At 43.7% G+C, this 23,478-nt stretch overlaps 2 long non-coding RNA genes across 2 annotated transcripts; both read left to right on the top strand.

The window, feature by feature from the left end:
- The first annotated feature begins 10,526 nt into the window (after positions 1 to 10,526).
- Positions 10,527 to 11,956, top strand: LOC143710873 (uncharacterized). Its single transcript, XR_013194668.1, has 3 exons — positions 10,527 to 10,901; positions 11,136 to 11,321; positions 11,705 to 11,956. It is a non-coding gene; the product is annotated as an uncharacterized LOC143710873 (long non-coding RNA).
- A 9,818-nt stretch (positions 11,957 to 21,774) lies between these two features.
- Positions 21,775 to 22,919, top strand: LOC143710872 (uncharacterized). The gene is made up of 2 exons (XR_013194667.1): positions 21,775 to 21,815; positions 22,605 to 22,919. It is a non-coding gene; the product is annotated as an uncharacterized LOC143710872 (long non-coding RNA).
- The last annotated feature ends 559 nt before the right edge of the window (positions 22,920 to 23,478 follow it).

The raw sequence follows: 23,478 nt of genomic DNA, 5'->3' as shown, positions 1-23,478 counted from the left end.
GCCACATCCCCTCATGTCCTCGCTAACCATGAGTCTGAAAGACCCCTAGAAGAAATGCAAGTCGATACTCACCAACTCACCCAGGCTGAACGTTCTCATCGTAGAGAATTGCAGTTATGTCTGTACTGTGGTGTTAAAGGTCACTTTCGACTCGCATGCCCCATTCGACCACGTCAGATGACGGTAAGCTCCGTTCAGGAAAACCTCGCCGTATCGACACTACTCACTATTCCTGTAACCTTGAAAACCCAAAATTTCCATGTATCAGTAGCAGCCATCGTCGATTCTGGATCAGCGGGGAACTTCATATCAGGGCGGCTCTGCAAGAAACTTAACCTCAGGAAGGTCGACATTCCCAAGCCATATTCCATCCATGCAGTGACCGGCGAACCCATTAACAAGGGGTATGTTACAGCTCAAATAACACCCATCCAGTTATGCATTGAAAATATTCACCACGAAATGTTCGAACCTTTCATTCTTCAAAATAGTCAAGCAGACATAATCCTAGGCCGTCCATGGCTAATTCTTCACCAACCTACCATAAATTGGCAGCCCGGTAAGATAAACAGTTGGGGGTGTCATTGCCCACTTGAGAAAAGCCCACACTCTGCTCCACCTGGTGCTGAACCTAGAAAGTGCTCACTGTGAGTTCCACCTCCATCGAAAGCCCCACAGAAAATCTGTCCACAAATATTCCCTCATGTTATTCCTCGTTCTCTGACATATTTAACCCTGTCACTGCCTCCAACTTACCACCTCATAGACCATGGGATTGCGCCATTGATCTGGTCCCCGATGCATCGATTCCCAAGGGTAGAATCTATTCTCTATCAATTCCTGAACAGGAATCTATGCGGAAGTACATCGAAGAAGCTTTGCAACAGGGTTACATTCGTCCTTCTACATCCCCTGCTGCCGCTAGTTTCTTTTTTGTTGCCAAGAAAGATGGAGGTTTAAGACCATGTATCGACTACAGAGCCCTGAATCAAATCACCGTGAAATTCAGTTACCCACTACCTCTCATTCCAGCAGCCCTCGAACAGCTCAGGGAAGCCAAGATCTTCACCAAATTGGATCTGAGGAGTGCATACAATCTGGTCAGAATTAGAGAAGGGGATGAGTGGAAAACTGCTTTCATCACGCCTGCAGGGCACTATGAATACCTGGTCATGCCGTATGGGTTGGTAAACGCTCCTTCCGTGTTTCAAAGCTTTACGGACGAGGTACTCCGAGACTTCCTGGGAAAGTTTGTGTTGGTGTATATCGATGATATTCTGATTTATTCCAATAACCCTGTTGAACATCCAACATCATGTGTCCCTGGTACTCCAAAGACTCAGAGAATTCACCCTGTTTCTAAAAGCAGAAAAGTGTACTTTTCACCAGACCAGTGTCGAATTACTGGGATCCCAACTGAGTGAAAGAGGAGTGGAAATGCATAAACGAAAGACCGAAGCCATCATGTCCTGGCCAACTCCTCAGTCTGTAAAAGAACTCCAGAGGTTCCTCGGCTTCGCACATTTTTACAGACAATTTATACACAACTACAGTATCTTGACAGCTCCTCTGACCTCCCTGTTAAAAGGAAAGCCGAAGATGTTACTTTGGACCCCAGAAGCGGAGCTTGCCTTTAATTCACTCAAGGCCGCATTCACCACTGCACCCTTGCTCCACCATCCAGATCCAGAGAGGGTATTTGTGGTGGAAGTAGATGCCTCCACTACTGGGGTAGGAGGAATTCTATCACAGTACTCTGACTTATCCTCCAAGACCATTCCTTGCGCGTTCTTTTGTAGAAGTTATCTACAGCAGAAAGCAACTACGACATTGGAAACCGGGAGCTTCTGGCTGTGAAACTTGCCTTAGAGGAATGGAGGCACTGGTTAGAGGGGGCGAAACATCCATTCCTAGTACTTGCCGACCACAAGAACCTCCAGTACTTGAGAGATGCTAAAAGACTCAATTCACGTCAGGCCCGATGGGCACTATTCTTCACCCGTTTCCATTTCAGAATCTCATATCGTCCAGGCTCAAAGAATACCAGAGCGGATGCCCTCTCTCGCATCCATGCCCCAGAAACTCTGATGGAGGAACCTGAGACCATCCTGCCCGAGAAACTGTTTGTCAACCCCATCCAGTGGGAAATCAACGAGCAATTATTGGAATTGTCACGACAACAACCTAGAGTCCCAGGATGCCCCCCCCCCCCCGAGAAGATTTACGTACCTGAGGATTTCCGCAACTCTCTCATTTCATCAGCTCACTCCTCTGTAGGCACAGGTCATCCTGGAATAGGCAAAACTTTCTCAACTCTCCAACTCAAATATTGGTGGCCCAACATGCAACAAGACATCACAACGTTCGTACAAGATTGTATTCCCTGCGCCATGTCCAAAGTTCCCAGAAATCTCCCTGCGGGTAAATTAGTACCACTTCCTGTTCCACATAGACCCTGGTCACTCATTGGAGTAGATTTCGTCACGGATCTTCCCCCTTCTGACGGCAACACCTGTATCCTCGTAACCATCGATCGGTTCTCCAAGGCATGCAAACTAATTCCTCTGAAGGGTCTTCCTACGGCTTTTGTCACTGCTGAACTTCTGATGGAACATGTTTTTCGAAACTTCGGCATCCCAGAGGACATCGTGTCCGACAGAGGACCCCAATTCATCTCCCGAGTTTGGCGAGCCTTTTTCACTCTTATGAACATGACTGTAAGCCTATCATCAGGGTATCATCCGCAAACAAATGGCCAAACCGAACAAAAGATCCAGGATGTAGGACGCTTCCTGCGTACATTCTGCCACACCAACCAGAATATCTGGAGTCGATATCTAATTTGGGCAGAGTACGCACAGAACTCCCTCAGACAGTCATCCACGCAGTTAACTCCTTTCCAGTGTGTGCTGGGTTACCAACCCCCATTGTTTCCATGGTCCGGCGAACCCTCAGAAGTACAGCAGTAAATAAGTGGTTTCAAGAAAGCGAAAGAGTGTGGAATCAAACCCATCATCACCTCCAGCAAGCGGTGAATCGGCAACAGCATTTCGCAGATGCTCGTCGCCGTCAAACCCCTGAGTATCAACCCGGACAGTTAGTCTGGCTCTCCACAAAAGACATCCGTCTACGTCAACCTTGCCTATCCTGACACTCGTCCAGCGTTCATTTGAACGGGCCGTAACTATCAGCTCTAAAACGGATATAAATATCCAAACTATAGTGAAACACTATTTATTAGCAAGGTAACTTAGATCAGCAGTTTAAGACATTAAATCTGCAAGCACATAACACATGACAATTATCTTTAAAATATAAACAAGACTTGATTGATTATTCTAAAACTAATATCTAACACAATCCTATGCACACACACACACACACACACATTCATACGAGTTGCAGAAAGAAAGAGAGTGAGGAAAGAATGAGTTTTAAGAGTGATATGATGAATTCCCAAGTTTCTATATGCACTTATAGGCCTAAGACATGGCCTGAACGAACCATCAATCATTAATTTAACCCTTCTATCGTTTCTTAGGCGGGTTATTCACCTTTATCTCAATGCACCAGTTCAGCTAAGAGTCTGGAGCAGGGTTTCCCACAGCACTTTGAAACTAAGGCGGCCGCCTAAGCAACACACGCCTGCCGCCTTAACTACGTTGTCAAAAAAAATTATATGAGCGATATCCGCCGAGTTACTCTGTCCTGCTTTCTCCCTTTCAATCTTTAAATATGTGATAAGCCTTCATGTTCACTTCAGTCTTGTTATCAGCGCGTGCTTCCGCAGCGGCGCCAAGCACGTCAGAACAAAAAGAGGACAGGGTTTGAGGGTGTGTGTGTGTTCATCTGAGCCTCATTGGTCTGTCACTGCTCATCAATGTCAGAATATTTGAGAAGACCAATCAAATCAAAGTAGGCGGGCTTTATGTTCGCAGCGCGAATTTTAGCAGAGCGACTCATGGTGTGTTCACACTGACTGCGAATTTAATTATTTGCGCGAGTAGATTACATTCAAAGTCAATGCAAAGACACGAATAGACGCATCATTCGCGCCGGGCATCGCGAATGACGCGAATTGGGTGACGCGTTTGACGCGAACCTCTTCCGCGCAAGTTGAATAATTTGAACTCCATCGAATGTTCAAGCGTCTAACTAGACGCGATAGACGCGTATTTGACGCTCTATTCGCGTTCGGTGTGAACACAACATCATAGACAGGAGCGACTCGACGCGCTTCAGTTAACGGTCGGTCAAGTGCGAGATAATTTTTTAAGTTGCTAAACTAAACATTGACAGTTTTTTTTAGGTCATAAATGTTAAACGAATCACAAAAATAATCAGGGAAACTAATAAACTTTTGTCTATTTTCGCCATTTTGAACTGAAAATAGACCACTATGTGACGTGACTCATGTAGCCTAATGTAACGTTAGCCTAATAATTAGTTTACTGTCATTGTGAGGGGACAAGACACATTAACCAGGGTAAATTTACCCGCGGGATCTTAAAAGCATTGAAAAATAATCTCAAAATAAGGCCTTAAAAGCCTTGAATTTGGTATACAAAGTCTTGGATTTCGTTACAAAGGTATTGCCTTTACTAGGATTTACTAGGATTAAGTTCATACCATAACAAAATTAACTGTTACTAAAAATTCATGCAACGTTGAGTGCACCTCACACTCCACGTCATAGTAGAAAGCGCGAAAGTGTGCGCACCGTTACTATGGTTACTAGGCAAGTGAGTTACAGAACAAGATAGCAACGTTAGCCAAGCGTAGTTTGTCGTCTGAAATAGGAAAGTTTCAGTTTAATCCGCCACAAATACCAGAATTCAATAATTTAACCCCCAAATCAGAGCTTTTCTGTTAAAAGGACTTGTTTTCTACCCGGTCTTTTCAATAGTAGCTGGCAACCATGCGCGCGCGCTCTCTATACTGCTCAAGAAGCGCGGATGATCTGAAAACACAGACAAGCTTGAGTTAAATTAAATTGAAGTGTCATTCAGTCAGTCTATGTTCTTTCACGAGCCGCTTGCGCTGTTTGTGCGAACAAAATGCAGGCTGATATTCAGCAGTGTTTTTAATGTTGATGCAATGTTTCCCGAATATCCACACGATTTCACGAAAACAGTTAAAAAACAAAACAAAAGGGTAACATTAAGTGATTTACTACATTTAAAACAGTATAGTCAGGCTTATTGCTCTATTTTGCAACGAAATCTGTGGCTTTGAACAAATCGTGAGATTCAATGAATAACTCACCTTTGACTCACAAATAAAGACAATGAGTTACCGCCACCTACTGGTGATTTTAATATAATATTTTTATTAATATTAAATGATTTTTAACATTGCCTATTTAATAAATATTGTTTTATTTAAGGAATTATTTATTTTTTAAAGGAATTATTAAGGAATTATTTATTTTTTATTTTTAAAAATGAAATGGAAAAATTTATTAAATTCCAAACCACCCCCCACCACCACCTTAACTAACACATTTTCTGCGGGAAACCCTGCAGGCCTATATGCATATTGTGCCAAGTTGATGCTACATCTGCAGACTGCTTTTCTCTCGCGTGCCACGTGACCAGAGTATAATTGCAGCTTTTGCGGATTAAAAATCGCGTTTCATCATATTCTGATATTATCGCAAATGCTATTAATCGTTCAGCCCTAGAATGTATTTTGTTTCATTATATCAACAATTTACTATATATAGTGCTATTAAATGTTCCTCAAAATATTTTTTAAAACTCATTTTTCTTGTTAGAAAATGTGTAATATCAATGGTAAATCCTTCCATAATTTCATTATTCTATACATTACAGTCAGTTGTTTTGCAGTGGTTTTCGAAACAGGAAATAAAAAAAAAACATTTCGGTCAATAGATATGTGTCAAATTCGGTGTAAATATCTCATTTCATTTTTAAGTTTAGACACATATTTATGAGAGCATAAAAATTATCCATGGGTGACATTGATTGGATTTTTTTTCAATTGCTATCATAATTTTGACATTTGGACATTATTGTTTAGCTATTTACCTATGTTTTCAAATTGCCTGTGTTTTTTTTTTTTGTCTCGATCGGACTAACAGCTTCGAAGATAACAGCAATTTTTTAAGCTCTAATTGACACTGTTACAAGTGTCATATTTTCACATATTTTCACATCATAAGGCAAACCATAAGGCAAAACCTGGCATGTTTGGTATCGTTGGACTCGGATTCAGGCATGTAAGGAGGTCACTCCCATGAAAAAAATACTGGTTTGAAAATTCTCAGGCTCCTTCAGGGCATTGTGCCGATGACGTATACTGAGTTTTCTGAGATACACCAGGGCAATTCCATGCAAAGGTCATCTTTACCATGAAAAAATAAAGTTTTAACCAAAAGTACAAAACCTTTTTTAAGTTGTCCATTTAGGTCTGTAATATACAGGTCTGTAGGAGGAAAGAGACCCCAATGGGGCTGGTAAGGGTTAGCTACCCTTGTCGGCAGTATCCAGCTCTGTGTTTACAGGATGCTGGAGACACCCACCCAAGGCTTCTGAAAAATTAAAGAGGAAAATACCCCTAGAGTCTGCGAGAGCAGGGGCGGAAGATGGCTCAATGGTGGACAACATGGTTAACGACTTTGGAATGGAAACGGATATGAGTATGGAGAGTACTTCACAAAAGACTAGTTCAGGTTCAGCAGTTAGCAAAGCCATTGAACTCCAAGCTTGTGTCTGTGGCTGGAGCAAGGCGACAACGGTCAGGGGTTTGAAGATTCATCAAGGGAAAATGAAATGCTTGAGGGAGAAGGGACAAGGGCCTCGCATTGATCAGTACTTCTTACGGAGTCAGTCAAGTCAGTCGAATGAAATCCAGCGACAGGAAGCAAACCACAGTTCGCAGGATATCAGCACCCCTGTCATAGAGGAGATGAGGGTTTGCACAGTTACTGATGAACACATTGATTCTTGTGAACCCGGTCAGACTAACCAGCATAAGAGAGAAAAGAACCTCAACGGGCATAGGCCTGGAGTTAGATGGCCAAGAGCTAGTGAGAAAACTGCATGGGACACGGTAAACACAGATCTATGCTTTGCATTGGAAAGATTAACTGGTACAGTTGAAGAGAAGCTGGATAAATTTGGGGACATCATTTACGCATATGGAAGTGAGAGGTTTGGTGTGGAAAAAAGGAAGGAAAAAGTACAAACTACTCCTGGATTGTCTAGACGGCAGCAGAAAATTGAAGGGTTAGTTAGAGAAAGGAGACAGCTGAGGAAGCAATGGAAAAGAGCGGAACAAAGTCAGAAGGAGGGACTCAATCTCTTACAAAGGACCATAAAAGATAAGCTTGCAACATTATGCAGAGCTGAGCGCCTACGGAAACGCTACAAAAAGAAGGAACGTGCAAGGGCTCATTTCTATAAAGATCCATTCAAATTCATAAAGAAGTTATTCACCAGTGAGAAGAATGGCACTTTAAAAGCATCTAGGGTTGAGCTAGAGAGATATTTGGAGGAAACGCATACAGATGCAAAAAGGCATGAGCCTATGTCAATTCCGTCAGACATCCCACCTGTCAATCCACCAGAATACCAAATGGAGGTCTGTGCACCTAAGTGGAAAGAGATAGAGCAGGTTGTGAGAAAGGCAAGGGCTTCATCATCTCCAGGGCCTAATGGAGTTCCGTACAGAGAGTACAAGAGTGCTTCAGGAGTTCTAAGGATTCTGTGGAAATTTATAAAAGTGGCTTGGGAAAAGCAGGTTGTACCTAGATCATGGCGCCGAGCAGGGGGAGTCTTTATACCCAAAGAAAAAGATGCTACAAGCATCAGTCAGTTTCGCCCTATTTCACTATTAACAAGTAGCTATGCAGGAAGTAATAGGTAGTACTGCATTAACACCGAACTTAACTAATACTAATACTATTAACTAATACTATTAACTAATATGGAAGCAATATTAACTAAGCAGTAAGTAATATCTAATTTAGTACAAAGGTAGTTCCTTGGTAGGTATTTGAGTATTACTAAAGAAATATATCCTCATTGAGAACTACTTGTGAACTAAGAAAGAATAATCAATTAATTACTAATCACAAAAGTAACATGTCTAAAAAGTGAACAATTGTGTTTTTTTTTTTTACTCTTAACATGGTAATAACATTTGAGAAGCTTGTGCCTCAAATGGGTTCTTTGTGGAAACCAGTTTATGAATATTATATTCCCCCAAATACATTAGCTACAGGTTGAGATTGTGACTACTACTCTTACCAAAGGATGCACGTATGTTCTCTGTTTAATTCAAACTTAAACATAGAATAATACTAATAATGATAATTTGTTTAAAATTTTAAATAATTAGGAAGTGATGGTGACATGATTGGATTAGTTCACTATTATGAGCTCTTTTGAGTGTCAGTTTAATATGTCTCAGACTCCAACGACCTACCTTTATGTTACAGTAGCCACCGGAGGAGGACTTCTCTTTTGGATATAAACATTGATGTTCTCTTGTCAAAAACAATTTGCATCCTTAATGAAGAAATTGGCTGCATTTATGTTGCGATAATCGCAAAACCACATCTTCAAGATTACAATGTTTGTTTAAATATTACTAGTGCCTCACAGAAATGTATGCCTGTACAGTAGCCTATGTGTCAAATATAAAATTAAATAACTTGTATTACTTGTGAAAAACATACTAACTCCTCACTAATTACTCAAGCGTTACCATGTCATCCCGCAAGAACTACTTGTGATGTGGCCCATTATTTTAAAGTGTAAAACATGCTAACTCCTCACTAATTACTCAATCGTTACCTTGTCATCCTGCAAGAACTACTAGTGATGTGGCCCATTATTTTAAAGTGTAAAACATGCTAACTCCTCACTAATTACTCAAGCGTTACCTTGTCATCCTGCAAGAACTACTAGTGATGTGGCCCATTATTTTAAAGTGAAAAACACTTAATAAAACTTATAGTTTTTAAACACTTCACTATTATACTACTAGTGAATCACTAGTAGTTCCTGCGTGATGACGCTTAACGCTTGAGTAATTAGTGAGGAGTTAACATGTTTCTCACTTTAAAATAATGGGCCACATTACTAGTCAACGTGATTTCAAGTGTAGTTCTACCATACGTACATTTATTTATGTTTTATACACACAGAAACATATAATACTGATGTATTTACAGCACTAAAACGTATAGCATTTACGTATTGACAGCACAAAAAAGTTATTTATTTACGTATGAACAACTTTACCGACATACAAATTTGTACGTAGGCCCTATTGCTATTTAACTTATGCATATTAAAATCGTGGCATTAATGTTTTGACTCCATTGCATTCAATTGTCTTTTCAATTAAATGTTCAGTCGCATTTATTAATACAGTTTAACGTTACTCATAAATAATAACATTTCGCTCTGTTCGTGACTTCTGCTGCAAACTCGTTTCGGAGGATTAAGCCTATATAAACAAGAATACACTTTAAACCTTAAAAATACCTTCTTTAATCGTTTAACCATTTTTATAATACTTGGTTTTTTTACAGTGAGACAAAAAAGGCGTTTTCTCCTATAGACCATCCATTATAATCCATACGTTGTTAGCAAGAAACAAATCGAAATTCAGCCCTTAATCCAGTGATCTTCATCTCCATTTCTCAGCAGAGACTGTAAACGTCAAATCCCGCGCTGGTGGTGAATTCAAATTCCAAAATTGCACCCGAAGCGTTACGACATGTTTTACGGCAGTGATATCAGACTCTCATTGGCTCTCGCATGCATCGTCACAGATTACAACATGCCGTGTTTAAGTTGGTGTACTACATTTGAATTGGAGAAGCGTGCGCGCCTTCACAGAGTGAACAATCCGAAACTGGATTAACATTTTCATGGATTAATAACTTAAATTCTGCTCTTTAACGTTACCTCATACAAAACTATACTGCCAGAGAGGACTGCGACACATCGTCATGTGAACGACTTTTGGTACGGCTTTAACATTTTCTCAATAAATAAATTATTGTGATAGCTACGTGTCTGTCTGTTGTTTTTCTTTATAATTGTAGCCTACATAGTTTTAAGAAATTCTTAGGTTTAGTGGTAACTTTGGAGTAGGATTAGTGGTTCAAACTATGTTTTAATGCTATATTGTTAATAAAACTGCCATTTCCATACACATATCTGTCCATTACGTTTTATCCTTTTAATATTGTCTATAAAACGGGTAAGTTGTGTTTAGGTGTGGGAGTAGGGTTAAGAGATCTTACATTTATAATCTATAAACTGGTAAAAGAGAAATTATACAGTTATCTTTATAATATGAAATATTCTTAAAAAGTTTACGTTTTTAGCAGTAAAATCTTAATAATATTACGTTTAAACGTTGCAGATGCGGTCATCGTCTCCTGGAAAGCAGTCCCTTCCATCTCTGGGTCGCCCATCCTCGCTTGCTCTTGGCTTTGCCTGCCTGTTTTTACTATAGTAAAAACCATGGTTAATTTTGTTAAAATTCACTGTCAGAAAAGAAAAAGTACACGATGGTATAAATAATGTTCCTCAAAGAACAGTTTTGTACCTTTTCAATAATAGTACCTTTAATGGTACAGGAAAGACCTCTGAGGATACTGTTTGGTACATTTTAAGGTACAATTGAAATGGAACATAATTGTTCTCACATCAAGGGTACAATGATAGGCAAATTACTGTTTCATTCATGATTTGTTGCTGTGTTGAGTATTTGGCATAGCAACAAGACGCTGATTGGTCAAAATCACTTCATCCGTTATAGAATTTTCTGAACTGACAGCAGAAGCAGGCTACACAACTGCAGCACGGTGCAGGGTTTATTTTAAATATCAAACTTGAAGAAGACAACATTTAAAGGTGAGTTCTGATAATTTATGTTTATATTTAGTTCACTAGTCGAAAATATAAATGTTTCAGCCATTTAACGTTAATTTAGCTAATTAAATTAGCTTTGCATCAAATGATGCCATTTGACTTGTTTACACTTTATTAATGCAATTATTGACTAGTATTAATCAACGTGTGTACATAACATTTGGAGTTTGTTCGCCATTGTCCACTATAACTGTTAACTGTTAACTTTGCTATTAGACATAGCAACATGAAACTGATTGCCCAAGGATGCTGCAGCATTTACTGCATTTTCAAATCTCGGAGAGCGGGAAGCAGATTACGAGCACGAACACCACAATAACCATGGGTTCGCCCGCTTTTTTGTCAGAAGAACTTTAGAGGCTGGACTCGAATTACAAAATGAAAAGAAGAGGAAATTCAAAGGTGGGTTTTATGTTTATGTTTAACCAAATAAAAAATGTATAAAGCGTTACAGCCACTCAACATGACATTAGCTAGTGTAAATAGCGTAATTAGGTAACTTTCGAATCCAGTCAGTGATATTAGCCGTCTGTATATATTTAAAGCTATTGAATTTCTGTGTCGTAAGTACACATTTAATATGTAATTATTGTAAATGAATGCTTAACCAGAGGTGCCATGTACTTTACATTAGTCCATAATACTGTATGCAGTTGTTGAACAACGTGACTGAACGCCACCAAACAGTGCACAGATAAAATAGTTGATCAGTCGTTCCCTGTGTTTAAATGAATGCGATTACCTGATTCTGCCCTAAGTCATATACATGTCATTCATTTTATCAGAGTACTTTGTTGAAACTCAGCAAATGTGTCTTTGATTTTTAGATCATGAAGATGATGGGGTAAACTGGTCTCACTGATCACACATCTGAAAGCATGACTGCATCCTCAGCTGTGAGGCAAGTATCAGTACAATGAGTTATTTGAGTTTCTTAATCTTATGATAATTTTTTTCTGATGAGGTTGAAATTTTAGTCCTAAGAGTTTGTTTGCCATAATGACAGAGTGATGTCAATCTTGATAAAGCACAGTAAAACTGCACTTCAAATTAAATCTGAAAGATTTCTTTCACTTAAAGGGTTAGTTCACCCAAAAATGAAAATTTAGTCATTAATTACTTACCCCATGCTGTACCAACCCCGTAAGACCTTCGTTCATCTTCGGAACACAAATGAAGATATTTTTGATTAAATCTGAGAGGTGGATCACTGCTACATAGGTTGCCTAAGGGAATGAAACTTGACGGCCCAGAAAGTCATTAAAGAACATGTTTAAATATTCCATGTGCCTACAGTGGCTCAACTATAAGTTGATCAAGCGACGAGACTACTTTTTTTTCCGAAAAAACCCATAAATAACGACTTTACTCGACTATTCCTTTTCTTCCTTGTGGGCCTGAGACGAGAGTTCAAGAGATTTCCACGACGCATGCGCGAGAACTGAGAAGAGGACGTTCTTCTTCTAATACTTCTTGTTCAGTTCTCGCGCATATCAGCCAAGTTTTTCTGTAGATATACGATCGTTCCCTTTCGTTGTCACTCGGAGTTACGTCGGATGACGACGAATGGGGTTTCGCTTAGAAAGCATATCGACTTCGAGTATTACAAAACGAGCCAATGGAAAAGAAATGCCATGGGTCTGCGGAATTTGCATTGCGTATCTCCGCCTTACCTCGTCGGTATAAAAGGAGGACGCCGGCAACATGCAGGTATGTTTTCACTTCGGAGCCAAGAGCATCTCTTCACTCCACAGCCATTCCTGACTTCACATTGCCTGCTGATCTGCCAGTGAGTGTGTTTCTCCCTGCTCGCTTCAACATTGTGGATTTTTTTCCTCTCACAAAAGAGCCTTTTAAGTCTTTTTAAAGACGGCTTGCCCGTGCATTTCTGGTTAAGGTTGACTCATTTCCGATTTTGATGGGCACATTCTCTGCTCTGCGTGCTTGGGCTTGATCACGCTAGAGCAGCATTTATGGATGACTCACGTTCTCCCCGCGGGAACGTGACCATCACGTTATTACGGTCGAGACTCAATGATCTCGTTAGAGAGAGAGTCCCCTCATCCACACCCCAATCTAACACTCTCCACATGAGGTGCTACTTCGGCTGGTGGCCAGGGTGACCTGAGGGTGATGGTGTGGAACAAAGGCGCCGACTATCCGTCCGTGCCCCGCGCCCCCCTCTTTATTGACGCAACCCGTGAACGATCACGGGACGCCCGCGGGCCAGTCTTCGGACCCCCCGCGGGGTTCCTTTGACGTTCCAGAATCGGATCTGTTGTCCATCGCAGCATCACATGGCGGGCTAGAATTTTCAGGAAGTGAAGATTTGACAGTGCTTCTACTTTCGGATGTACAAATGGCATTTGTCGAGTCAGATCCTGAGATGACGGCCATGCTTTCCCGGGCCGCCGCGAGCGTCGGACTAGAGTGGAATCTTCCACCCTGTCCTGTGCGCTTGCTGCTGCACGATTGGTTTTTGGGTGTCGCCGCTGACACCTGTCGGCGTCCTCTCCAATACCTTTCTTCCCGGATGTGCATCAGGAGATCTCGAAATCCTCGAAGACCCTGTCTTCCAGCGATCCTTCGTTGATCTTCTCCGCCCTACCTCCCCTTCATGGGGCCGCTGCCCATGAGTACACTGGGGTCCCCCGGTTGAAAGCTCTGTTGTGATACTAAAATAACTGTGTCCCCAGAGTGCTTCTTCTCGGCGCGATCCTAAGCACCCGTCCGAACCCTGTGGTATTTCATCTACACTTGTGGCAAAATCCCACAGCGCCCAGGACAGGAAGCTGCCTCACTGCATGCCATTGCCATTCTGCTGGTCTACCTGGCCCAGGTGCTCATGGATGTGCAGGAGGGTAGGACTGACCCAGGGCTCTTCATCGAGCTGCGCGCCGCCACTGACCTTGCTCAGCGAGCGACGAAAGTGGCCGCACGCTCCCTGGGTCAGGTGATGTCCACCATTCAAGCCTGTGGTTTAACCTGTCCGATGTGCAGGATGTCGGGCGAACCCGTCTGCTCGACACCCGTCATATCCCAGGTCGGCCCTTCGGCGGTGCGGTTGAGGGCTGTACAACAGTTCTCGCCCGCCCATGAGCAGACTGAGGCATATTCTGTCCTGACGGCCCTGCTGTCCGCTCAGATCCCTCAGTCTGCCTACCGCTGAAGGCGCCCTCCGGCGGCTCCCACCCCGTCCGTTCACCCGGGCTGGTTCTGGAGGCTGCAGGGGGACACCACTGCTCTTTCCAGCTCCGCCTCCCGCTATACGCCAGGTTAAGCGGCGCTCTTGAGACGGGCTGCTCAGAGATGGGACTCAGTTCTTTCCAGGAGCTGGTAGCAGGGCCACTTTCTTCCCCCGGTGGAGGGCCGGGGAAGAATCCTTATTCTCAGAAATAACTGACTTCAATCTCTGAGCACACAGAGTTCTCGGACGACACGGTGCGCCGCCCCCGAGCCGTGCACCCCTCGTCCCCCTCTGTCTCAGAGCCGGATGACAGTGCGTGCCGTCTCCGGACCGTACTGCTCTCATCACCCTCTGTCCCCATACCCCTGGCAGAGCAGGCCCCCGCAGAACGCTGGTCCTTCCGTGGCCTCCCCTGTCACGGTGCGGTTATGTCCGTGCCCCCACACCGGGCCGCTCTGCCATCCACGTCTGGGCCAGTCATTCCGGTTCGCTGCACCACCGTGGGGACGTCTGTGGTTCGCCTGACTCCGCTGGCACAGTTGTTGGCAGCCTGGCTAGAGCTTCCCTATCTGTTCCACTGGGTCGCGCCGACCATCGGCTCGGCTATGCGATTCAGTTCGCAAGGTTTCCTCCCCGCCTCTGGGGAGTCCGCTCCAATATGGTCGGTGGCTATGGCCATATCATGAGAGCGGAGGTTGCTACCCTACTGGCGAAGGGTACAATCGAGACTGTCCGTCCAGCCAGTGGCATCATGCCCATTCAAAGTGAGGGGGCACGTGCCCCCTCAGATTTTTCCTCCCTGATAATTTTTTTGTCACAACTTTATTCCTATTATGCTCCATAATTACCAGAGCCTATAACGACTCAAATGTATTCTTCTGGATGTGTAATAAATCGGTCAGCATCAGCCCGCCCCTTTTTCCTAATATGGTATCTGTGTATATCAAATCTAGAGAGCTACGCGCGTATCGCTCTAGAATCTTTGTTGTGTATGTTCAACAACTCGCTCGTCTCGCAGGTTGAGCTGGCAATGTTTTACAGATGGTCTTGAAGTGGTAAGTGGGCAAAGCAACAAATCGGCATTGAATTAGTTATCGGATGATATTAAAAGGTAGTGGGAGTATTTGTGGTTGACCTGGAAATTTTAACTTGATCAAAAAGTTATGGATTTGATATTAGCTGCGAATTCAGAGCATTAACTTAAGTTGTGTCAGTGTAACGTTATCGATAGCTAGCCTAGTCTAACCGTAAACTATTGGCTAACGTTACTGCCTGCCATACAAAGCCAATAAGCCATAGTAACGTTATCTGATCAGTTTTGAAACATCTGTTCTCTTTTGTCTTGTGTCAAAGTCTCCAGCTGGTTCAATTGTTTTCAGTTTCATAGAAACGAGGGTGTTAAATTTGTTGTAGGCTAACTGCAAAATCCAACCTAACGTTATCAAGGCATCGACTTGATGTTTCTCCCATAGACTGTTATTAATAGTTGATTAACCATTTTCAAATAAACGGGGTAGTGTCAACCTTATTCAGCACTGAAATCTCTCAAACTTCTTTCAAAGTCCTTCATCACATATTAATATTAAAATAATTTAATTTCAGAGCACCACAAAGTCAGACCTCGGCACCTTTATGTACCTTTAATGTGTGATCGTTCTTAGGTCACATACCAATTTAAAATCATAACATAAAAACTGCAATGGTACTGTTTTTAAAATCATGTGTAGTAGGCCTAAGTGTACAGTAAGTGTGTGTGTAAACATGCTTTAATGAAGTAGACTTCAAAAGCTTTTGAATTTGAGCTTACAGTTCTTTCATTAACCTGTCTTTTACATAAACTTACAAAATAGATACTTTAACTTAGTCCTCAGATAGAGGAGGGTTGCTGCTAGCTCCGTTAAGGTATTTCCGTCACTCCCAAAATGCATTGCAATGGTATGTTTAGCAGCCAGAATTGAAAAAATTCAGGGGGAGAAACCCCCTGACCCCTCCTAACATGATCCATATCACCCGTCAGAAAACAATTGCAACGTCTCAGATTGTGCCCCCCCAGAATTTTCGGCATGTTGCTGTAACGACAGATGCCTCCTCCACGGGCTGGGGCACCATGTGCAATGGACATGCTGCCGCGGCCTCCTGAACAGGACCCCTGCACCTATGGCACATCAATTGCCTCGAGTTGCTGGCTGTACGTTTTGCTCTGCGCCGCTTCCGGGCCGTGCTCAAGGGCCAACACGTACTAGTCCGGTCAGACAATACCGCGACTGTAGCGTACATCAACCGCCAAGATGGTCTGCACTCCCGCCATATGTCGCAACTCGCCCGCCACCTCCTCTTATGGAGTCAGAAGCATCTGAGGTCGCTTCGTGACATTTTTATCCCCGGAGTTCTGAACTGTGTAGCCGACGAGCTCTCACGGTTTCAGCTCCTCCCGGGAGAATGGCGGCTCCATCCCCGGTCGGTTCAGCTGTTGTGGGACCAGTTCGGGGACGCATAGATAGATCTGTTTGCCTCTCACGACTCGACCCATTGCGCCCAGTTTTATTTCCTGACCGAGGGCACGCTCGGCACGGATGCTCTGGCGCACAGCTGGCCGCAGGGCCGCAAATATTAGTTTCCTCCAGTGAACCTTCTTGTGCAGACCTTGCGCAAGGTCAGGTAGGACGAGGAGCAGGTCATTCTGGTTGCGCCTTACTGGCCCACCCGCACCTGGTTCTCTGAACTAGTACTCCTCGTGACAGCACCTCCCTGGCCGATCCCTCTGAGGAAGGACCTCCTTTCTCAGGGACGGGCCACCCTATGGCACCCTCGTCCCGATCTTTGGAACCTCCACGTGTGGTTCCTGAATGGGACGAGGCAGGTTTGAGTACCCTACCACCACCGGTGGTGGCTACCTTCACTTCCGCTAGAGCATCGTCCACGAGACATCTCTATGCGTTGAAGTGGAACCTCTTCATCAACTGGTGCTCTTCTCACCGAGAAGACCCCCAGAGATGTTCGATCAGTGTCGTGCTTTCCTTCCTACAAGATGGGCTGGAGCGAAGGCTGTCTCCCTCGACCCTAAAAGTCAATGTCGCCGCCATTGCCGCACAGCATGACTTTGTTGAAGGTAAGTCCTTGGGAAGGTACGACCTGATCGTCAGGTTCCTGAGAGGAGCGAGGAGACTAAATCCTCCTCACCCTCCTCTCGTTCCCTTTTGGGACCTCTCAGTGGTGCTAACTGCCCTGCGGAGTGCTCCCTTTGAGCCTCTGCAATCATTTGAGCTTAAATTCCTGTCAATGAACACAGCGCTCCTGGTTGCACTGGCCTCCATCAAGAGGGTAGGGGACCTGCACGCATTCTCCGTTGACGAAGCGTGCCTGGAATTCAGGCCGGCTTACTCTCACGTGATCCTGAGACCCCGGCCTGGATATGTGCCCAAGGTTCCTACCCATCCCTTCCGGGACCAGGTGGTGAACCTGCAAGCGCTGCCCCTGGAGGAGGCAGACCCAGCCTTGGCACTGCTCTGTCCAGTACGCGCCCTCCGCGCCTTTGTAGACAGAACGCAGTGTTTCAGGACCTCAGACCAGCTCTTTGTCTGTTATGGTGGGAAGCTGAAGGGAAAGGCTCTCTCAAAGCAGAGGTTGTCTCACTGGATAGTGCTTTGGCTTACCAGCAGCAAGGTCGACCGTGCCCCCTTGGTGTGACTGCCCAGTCCACCCGGAGTGTGGCGTCCTCTTGGGCTCTAGCGCATGGCGCCTCCCTGACAGACATCTGCAGAGCTGCAGGCTGGGCGACACCGAACACATTCGCCAGATTCCACAATCTCCGAGTGGAGCCTGTGTCCTCCCATGTACTCGCTTCAACCAGCTACAACCAGCTAGTACTGGACCCGCTCAGGTGTCTTCGCTTGCTCACCATTCCACTCCACCGACTGGATACGTGCGATATTCTCCTCAGGTGAGCTTCTCCGAAAGCCCTGAGTTCCTCCAGCACTCCTGACGTCGGCGCCAGTGTATTTTTCCTGCGCGTCGGCTAGGTGCCTCCCGTGTGCATGGTCCCTCCCTGAGCGACCCCCACATGTGTATTTCTACTGTAACAATCTCTGAGCATGTGTTCTCCATATGCATCCCTCCGGGTCATACGTGTATTCTCTAAGTCCCCCAAACTCTGGATTGGCAATAATTGCATATTTCCTCTAAGCTATGGGATATGCTCCCCAGTGTACCTCGGTATTCCTGTGCTAAATAGGAGTCTTTCGTCCGTGCTAGTCTCACGAGAGGAATCTCAGATTTACGCATTGCACTGGAAGACAGCTGTGAAGGTGGCGTGAATAGACTGGTAACCCCATTCGTCGTCATCCGACGTAACTCGGAGTGACAATGAAAGGGAACGTCTCGGTTACGTATCTTCCTGCCACTTCCGCTGTACCGCGGGGATCGCCTGAGTTCAGTCTCGGCTCCACAGCGAAGAAATATATCTGCATGTTGCCGGCATCCTCCTTTTATACCCACGAGGTAAGGCGGAGATACGCTATGCAAATTCCTCAGACCCAAGGCATTTCTTTGCCATTGGCTCGTTTTGTAATACTCAAAGTCGATAGGCTTTCTAAGCGAAACCCCATTCGTCGTCATCCGACGTAATGTCTCCGTTCCCTACTCAGGGAACGAGGGTTACATACGTAACCGAGACGTTTTATATAATGAACAGTTTAAATTTAGGCTTTTATTCACATATAAATATGCTATGAGCCTATGAGCACATGGTCTGGGCTACCCTCTTGCATGTCCATGGGTGCCCTGGACTGACAGACCTGAAGCAACTCCATGGCACGCAAGAAGAGGTGGCTTGCCCACAGCCTTTGTAAGCTCTGCCCGTCGGAACGGATGAAAACTCACAGGCCTTAGGGGGGAGACGAGGATCCCCCCAAAAGGCAGTGGGCGCTGGATTCAGGTGCACCTGTGTCGACAGATCACTCCATTGGAGGGATAGCCTCGCAATCCTTCACCGCTCCTCCATCAAGGGTAGTGAGGGGGAAAAGCTATTCAGGTAGTTTCTGGCAGAGAAAGGTGCCGTCCACAACCTGGTAAGCTCTCCATGCATTTCGGGAAAGAAAGGAACTGGGGCGGCGAGCTGAGAACCAGCGCGGCCTGTCCCGAGATAGCAAACCTCCAACCGAGACTGAACGGGACATAGTGGAGGTTCCACTCGGCGGCCCGTTTCAGCATAGCTGACATTTCTGGATCTGGCTCGGGCAATGTTACACTCCCAGCGGGAGATAACACAGCCGAGTCGTCATCTTCAGAGGCCAGCTCACCCTCCGATGCTGCTATCGACATCTTATCCTCTGGGGGAACCCCCATTGAAACAGCTGATCGGTCCATTACAGAGGGATCAGCATGCTCAACAGGAATTCCATCGGTTGCAGTGTGATGGAGGAATGAGGGGCCCACAGCGAATGGTTACCAGGCGAGACATCCATCACTATCCTCCGACCACCCATCCCACACGACACCCGGGGGTGGGGCATGGTAATAGGGACTCGCGCTTCGCGGACGAAGGCGAGTCTCGATCTCAACACCGCGAGAGTCATATTCCCACAATGAGAACATGAGCCGTCCACAAAAGCTGCCTCAGCGTGCTGAACACACACACACACACACATATATATATATTTATATACACATAAATACATAGTTCAAACACGTGATGCAACAATTGTGACCGTCAGAGGAAAAGGGAACGACCGCATCCAGAAACGCACAGGTGGAATGACATCTTGAAAAAGACGCAAACGCACCCTTGTTGCTCTTTCAGGAAATAGGACCTGTCACCAGTGCCGGAGCACACAGGGGAATGAACAGTGAACTAAAACAGTGAATCACTCACTTTTCCGCCCTCTAACCAGCCTTCAACACACACAAACATTTAGAATTTGTTGCTGTTTAAACAGCAGCAGAGAGCTCAAAGTTCGCGATCACCACTGCACTCGCGCTGTAGAAACCAGCAGCACTGGGAGAGTCTTCCTGAAGAACACCGACACTCTCGCTCCTTGTAAACAACAGCACTCTTCAGAGACATCAAACGATCGGCAGCGAAGCGAAAGGCAACTAGTGCGTGCATCCACTTCTGTATTTATACATGTACCGTGGGGGCGAAGTGTGTGATGCGAATCACGCACGCCAATTCCATTGGCTCGTTCAATTGTCCTCGAAGAACATTGGCTCTCTGACGCGATCCCCAATCAGTCGACGTCGACTGCGTCCGACGTAATCGCCTGAAAGGGAACTGCTTTTCTTTTTTTGTGGAATATGTAAAAATGCTGAAAGTTTTTTTCTGTTTTTTTTTTCTTATCTGCATTTCAGTTATTCTAGAAAATGTATCGAATGCATGCTGTGGTTGATTTAAGGTGTTTCCAGGATTCCTTAAAGGTATAGTTCAGCAAATAAATGAAAATTCTGTCATTAATTATTCACCCTCATGTTGTTCCAAACCCGTAAGACCATCTTCGGAACACAAATTAAGATATTTTTGATAAACTCCAAGAGCTTTCTGTTCCTCCATTGAGAGCCTTCGCAACTAATACATTCAAGCCCCAGAAAGCTAGTAACGGCACCATTAAAGTAATCCATGTGACTCCAGTGGTTTAACCTCAATTTTATGAAGCAATGCAAGTGCTTTGTTTTGCGCAAAAAAACCCAACATAATTTACCTCTATATTTACAAAATAATATTATCTCCACATTCACGGAACAACTTCCGGTCAACACAATACGCATGTGTTGTAGTGCTCCCCCTACTGGATTGCAGGTCAGTATTTTCCTAAGTAAAGTGGTAAATTGTGTTTTTTTTTGCAAAAACAAACAAAGTACCCACATCACTTCATAAAATTGGTTAAACCACTGGAGTCACATGGATTACTTCAATGATGTCTTTCATATCGTTTTGAGCCTTGAATGTGTTTGTTGCATTGATCCCAATGGAGGGACAGAAAGCCCTCAGAATTTCATTAAACATATCTTCATTTGTGTTACGAAGGTGAACCGAAGTGGGAGAGGGAGTGCGCTGTGATTGGCTGTTGTGAGAACCTGGCAGATCTATAACCAATTCAAATTGAATCTAAAATCTTGTTCCGTATTGTTAATATATTTTGACATCCACACAGAATTTTCTATCCTATGCACAGATCTTATGGATTACATTTAAAGGTGCAATGTGTGATATTTCTTATGATCTATTGACAGAAATGCAATTTAAGATCCATAACTATGTTTTCAGTGGTGTATAAAGACCTTACTCAATGAGCCGTTATGTTTTTATTACCTTAGAATGAGACATTTATATCTACATAGGCGCGGGAATCCCCTTCTATGAAGGTCGACATATTGTGACGTCATGTGTCTACCATAGCCGAAAGCGAACAAACAGCGCTAAAGAAACCTCATTGCTTGACTTACTACTCTCTGCTGCTGACTCAGACTCAGACGACGACATCTTTTGTCTTACGTCGGCCACCGTAGCTTCTCATTCGAGTTTGAAAACCGAGGGATAGGCCGCGAGTGACTTGCTGTTTGCAATTCGCAATTCTCACCACTAGATGCCACTAAAAATTACACACTGCTACTTTAATGACTTTGGACAACTTGTGACTGGCAAAAAATATAATTTCTAATTATCATCTTCTTTAATACAGACAAGAGAGAGTGTGGAACCATCAGCTGTTTGCAAGGTAAATAGTGAAGTCATAGTGAATGCCATTAATAAACATACAATGATTATATGATATGTACTGTATATCAATTTTTTTTTTTTGTCTTTTAAAAACTTTTTTTGTTTGTTTGTTCCCGCAAGTTTGTGTCAGATTAGTGACGACTAATATTTGGCATCAATTCAAGTGTACTTGTTTTGCAGAGAGAGTTATTTCCGTTTAGGGCAGAAAAAATGCTGCTTGACCAACCTAAATCTGGGTGTGTCTGTTTTACCTCTGTTTTAATTTAATGTTACTTTAGATGAGTGTACGTGGGAAACCACTGCATGGGCAACCCAAAGCTATTATAAGATAAGTAAAGTTGGTTAACTTATATCTGTAAGAGTGGCCATGGATCTGCCTGAAGCAAACGTTACTTTAAATTTAAGTTTATACAAATTCAAGGGGGCTATATAAAAGTATCTTTGATTGTGTAAGGGTGAATCCGACCATCTAAGATATTAGCCAATTACGTCTGTTTGGTGACCGAAACTGGCGAGATTGCGATCGTGAGACCCGCGGAAGACGCGAGGACCTCTAAGTGACATAGCTTCTTAATCTGAGCGGGTAAAACATAATTAAAGAGAACATACTCCAATGGCATTGACTTATGAATTTGCACATTTGTTTTAAAGCATATTACACCACAACAAACACCACATAGACATATAAACAACATAAAAGCTTGATTTTCACCACAGGGGGAATTTAAGTTTAAATAGTATTTCACTATGTTGGCTTTCATAAGTTTTTCTTTTTGTTTACATACAGACAGAAGAGTGTCTATGTGTGAGTTAATCTTAATTTCATCACTCAGTCGCACAAAGCCTAAAGTGGATGTTTCAGCAGATCGACTTGAAATGCAGTAAATCTTCACACTGATTATCTGAGTTGTTCTGTGGGTGTTCCAGATCAATATGAGCCATTTCCATCTGCATCTAACTTCAATTGATGATCTCATATGTGCATGAAGATGTGTTGAATGCCTGTATTTAGCAAATTATGTTGGCAGCATTGTATAACTGTGCAATGGGTCAGGTGAGAGCACTGAAATGAAATTTCCTCTGTAATAAAACTCATTTGAGACACAGTCTAAAGTTTGTTTTATATAACACAGAAAAAATGGAAGTTAACAATGCACTCGGCCGATGTCCCGTCGTGTATTGATGGCCTTGTTTTTCGGCCTTTAAATTCGAGTCGTTGCCTTCTCAGCAGGTGAGCGTCCGCATTGGTCTAAATGGAAGCTGAGATCACCTCAAACTATTATTCATGAATTTCCCCTGCAGGTGTCACAGGTGAGACGTCCTCTCAGTTTCCAATCTGGGGAGAACAAATGAAGCCGCCTCACAGGCTCATAATTAACTGAGTCATGAGCGTGACAACAGGTTAAAGACTCTCATAACTACTGAGCACAGAATTCAGTGCAATTTTAACATACGTTGACTGTATGTTTCTTGTGGAAAGAAGAAATCTACATGGTGTCTAAAATTCCACAGCAGAATATCATCTTTTATTCAGTATTTTTCTTGTTTTCCTGTAAATGTTTCTTAATATTGGCATAACCAATTAAATTTACCTGAGGATAAATTTCAAAATTGAGAAAGTTTTCAGAGAATTCGCGTTCAAATTCACATTTTCCCGTTCT

Source organism: Siphateles boraxobius, unplaced genomic scaffold (assembly GCF_051911475.1).
Source record: "Siphateles boraxobius isolate OS27281-9 unplaced genomic scaffold, OSU_SipBor_1 48, whole genome shotgun sequence".
Taxonomy (NCBI): Eukaryota; Metazoa; Chordata; class Actinopteri; order Cypriniformes; family Leuciscidae; genus Siphateles; species Siphateles boraxobius.
Note: the sequence above shows the minus strand (reverse complement) of the source record. Positions and strands in the feature narration are given on the sequence as shown.